At 33.8% G+C, this 4296-nt stretch overlaps 1 pseudogene; it reads left to right on the top strand.

Moving 5' to 3' along the window:
* The first annotated feature begins 1618 nt into the window (after window positions 1-1618).
* Window positions 1619-2608, top strand: LOC114635465 (annotated as a pseudogene).
* Window positions 2609-4296: the final 1688 nt, after the last annotated feature.

Here is a 4296-nt window from a genome sequence, read left to right as displayed (position 1 = left end):
TTAGGTGGGGCTATTCACATAAGAAAGTTTGATAAGCATGTATGTTATTTCATATATATATATATATATATATACATATACATATATATGTGTGTGTGTGTATGTGTGTGTGAAATATTATTTCTTTAGAGTATAATATATAATATATAGTTACCAATGTATAATCAGTTGATATTATGGGATTCAGGAATATATTTTCACTGAACGTGAAATTTTACTTCTTCAGATCTTCTATCTGATGAAAGAACAATGTGAAAAGTTAAAAAATAAGATGATGGTTTATGATTTTATGCGTCATGGCAGACATTGACATAGAAATTATTTAAAATTATTTAATTATATTTAAAATTATTTAAAAATCATTTTTAAATTATTTAGAAATACATTTAGAAGTTAAGGTGTAAAATAAAATTAAGATTATTTGAAATTATTTAAATATAATTTTAAACCACATTTAGAAGTTAACGTCCTAAATTTGGGTGAAAAAGAACGAAGAAACGAACATTCTGACGTTAGACTATTTCATATAACACGTGTATTCTGATGATAGAGTATTTTATCCTACACGTGAATTCTGACGTGTGTTTGAAAAAGCGCGCTATTCTTGAATATCACATTTTATTGATTAGATGTTCAAAAGTGATAACAAAGGATGCCACCCATATGAGAATTGGGTTCTATTTTGTTAAGAATTTTTGTGACAAATTTCTCGTTTCTGGTAATTTTTTGGATTTGGCATCTGTTTAATTAAAACTTTCTGTTTGTTTTGTTTTTTTTTCTTCCTCAAGTTTTCACTATTTTTCTTAATGTTTCACTAGTTCTTTCAACAATGTTTTCAATTTTAACAAATTTTTCCAAGTAAATGTTCATTTTTATCAGAAAAAAATATGTTTCAAATACCATCCCTTTTCAAATCAAATGTTTTCCTTATCAACTTTCTATTTTGTTAAGAATTTCTGTTAGAACCGGGCGGTGGTGGCGCACACCTTAAATCCCAGCACTTTAGAGGCAGAGGCAGGTGGATTTCTGAGTTCGAGGCCAGCCTGGTCTACAGAGTGAGTTCCAGGACAGCCAGGGCTACACAGAGAAACCCTGTCTTCAAAAACCTAAAAAAAAAAAAAAAAGAATTTCTGTTAGAAATTTCTTCTTTTTCGTAACTTTTTGGTTTGTCATCTGTTTAATTAATGTTTTCTGTTCGTTTTGTATTTTTTCTCAAGTTTTCACTATTTTTCTTAATTTTTCACTAGTTTTTTGAACAATGATTTCAATTTGATCAATTTTTTTCCAAGTAAATGTTCAATTTTATCAGAAAAATTGTTTTGAATCATATTCCATTTCATATCCAATGTTTTCCTTATCAATTTTCTCAAATTTTCACTAGTTTTTTTCAACAACGCTTTCAATTGTTTCAATTTTTTTTCCAGTAAATGTTCAATTTCATCAGAAGAAATTGTTTTGGAGACATTGTTGAAAAAAACTAGTGAAGATTTGAGAAACAAAAGTGTAAACTTGAGAAAATAATAACAAAATGAATAGAAAAATGTAATTAAACGGATGACAAAACCAAAAAAATTATGAAAAATGAGAAATTTTTAATGAAAATTCTTTTAAAAAATAGAAAATTGGTAAGTACAACATTGGCCCTTTGCGACACCGTCACCAACCACCTGGTGCAGCCTGGGGACCACGAAGATGCTATTCATGCAATATTAGAGTATAGCCAAAATGTAGAAGAACTTCTGAGGTGCAAGAAAGTCCACCGAGAAGTCATAGTTAGGTATTTGGCAACACAAGGAGTGGTTGTACCTCCAACGACTGAAAAACACAATCTTATTCAGTATGCAAAAGATTACTGGGAAAAACAGTCACCCAAACTGAAGGAGACAGCAGAGCCAGTTACAAAGACAGAGGACATCCAACTCTTTGAGCAGCAGGCGAAGGCAGATAAAGAAGCTGAAAAGGTTGATTTTGGTCGCTTAGGAGAAGAATTCTGTCAATGGTTCTTTGAACTTCTTAATTCTCAGAATCCTTTTATGGGACCACCTCAAGATGAATGGGGCCCACAGCACTTCTGGCATGATGTCAAGCTTAGGTTTTATTATAATACCTCAGAACAAAACATGACAGACTACCAAGGAGCAGAAATTGTGAGTCTTCGCTGACTGTCATTATTGAGAGAGGAATTTCTTTTTCGCAGTCTCAACCTTGATCCTCAGGGACTAAAATGTGCATCTTCTCCTCATGGATTAGTTATGGTTGGAGTTGCAGGCACTGTCCACCGAGGAAATTCTTGTTTGGGCATATTTGAACAAATTTTTGGACTTATCCGTAGCCCTTTTGTGGAAAATACTTGGAAAATCAAATTTATCAACCTGAGAATCTTTGGAGGATGTTCCCTTGCTCCTGGATCATCACTGAAACCATCTGTAACATTTGAGCAGAGTGATCTGGAGGCCTTTATAATGTAATTACTTTGTGTAATATCCCCGAAGAAAGACCTAATGTAAGGCAGATATTGGATAGTGGGACTGGAGACCAGGTTTTACATAGAGATGAGGCGTTGTTGAACAAAAGGGAAATGAATCTGCCTAACCCTCTAAAGCATTGATCACGGTCCCTTAGCCCAAAGAGCTGCAGAAACACAACAGTGACCATCTCAAAACCACTGCAGATGTGAGAATTGACTTATTTTAGCCGAAATACCTTTTTGGACTACAGACTAATGTGAATATTTGCCTATTTCTACCTGAGTTACAGCAAATGTTCTGAGAACTTATTGCGGTCCACCAAAATCCCACTTTAGATGTTGTAGATACTTAGAAACTTTAGGTAATATTTTCATTTTATTTAGTGCTAGCCTACTAATCTCTGTGCTTCCAAGTATCAGGCATTAATATTATTCATGTTTGTGGCTTGTTGGATCTTTTACCAATGCATTTCACTAAAGTGTTGTCAAAAGAAAACAGCATTTTAACGATGTTTAATATAAGAAGTTTTAATTATGTAAGGTATAAGTAGCGGACTTGTTCAAAAAGTCCAATAACTTAGCCTGGGAAGAAAAACTCAGCTTCCCCTTTGAAACTTCTTTTTCAGGTTACCTTTTCTAGTCCAAGCAAACATTTCAAAATCTGCTACTTTTCTGATTCAGTCCAGGCAGTAAATGCTGTTGTCAACACAGACAGTTTCACTGCTTAGGCTTCAGCCAAGAATTTACAGAATGTTTACTATAACACTTTAAACATGGAAGGTATGCGTGGAAATTTTAAAGGCATGTGTGATCCCTAACAAATTGCTGTCCTGCTTCCTGATTGATCTTGACAGAGGTTGGCTCTCCTCAAAATAACAAATCATAGACTTGTGAAAAGAAAAACAAACAAATGATAACGACCCATCTAGAATTTATCACATGGGTATGCGCATATGCACACATCTATCCTAAGAAAGTTTTCCACCTCTATGTTACTCGATTTGAGAGCCAAAGTAGACTTGACGTGTTAATTATGTAGTTGCTTTTATGTTTATAATCAGTCATCACCCAGTAACTAGTTGCCGATCCTGGATTTGGTTAGGAATTTTAATTTTTAAATTATCATTTGGAAGAAATTCTGGAAAATGTGATGATGTATTATACTTGTTAAACGTTTGCATTTGACTCTGATAACTGAGGAGACTGATGGTGGTTACTGGAAGTAAGAGGTAAAGATTTCACCACCACCCCACCTTCGATTTTAGTGGCATGCCTCTATAAAGAGCACATATAAAGAGCATGTTCTAGCATAATAAAGAAGGGAAATTCTTAATTGTCTATTTAGATTCAGCCCACAGTTCTTCAGGAGAGCTGGAGGCAATGCAACCACAGCCAAGCCGATTTTCCTGTTATTTTCTATATAGTAAGTATAATTAGGTTTAAAGGAACAGTAATCTGCAAAACAGTTATCATGTTTATAAGACAGAACAACCAGATCACATTCTTACCCACCCTCTACCTCTACTTGGGTTTTCAAAATTCAGTTTGATTTTATACTTCAGCTTTTCTTTTTTCCTTTTTTAAATTTTTTTCCAGACAGTTTCTTCGTGTAGCCCTTGTTATTCTAGCACTTGATCTGTAGAACCAGGCTGACCACAAACTGACAGAGATCTGCCTTCTGTGCACTGGTATTAAAGGTATGCTCCACACCTGATTATACTTTCTTAGGTTTCAAGTCTCAATATAAATACCCTGAGTAAAGCAGAAGATTAAACACGAAAAAAAAACAGAATTTTCATTACAAATTTCTCCTTTTTTGTAATTTTTTT

Source organism: Grammomys surdaster, unplaced genomic scaffold (genome assembly GCF_004785775.1).
Source record: "Grammomys surdaster isolate TR1022 unplaced genomic scaffold, NIH_TR_1.0 105732, whole genome shotgun sequence".
Lineage (NCBI taxonomy): Eukaryota > Metazoa > Chordata > Mammalia > Rodentia > Muridae > Grammomys > Grammomys surdaster.
This window is presented reverse-complemented; position numbering and strand designations above follow the sequence as displayed.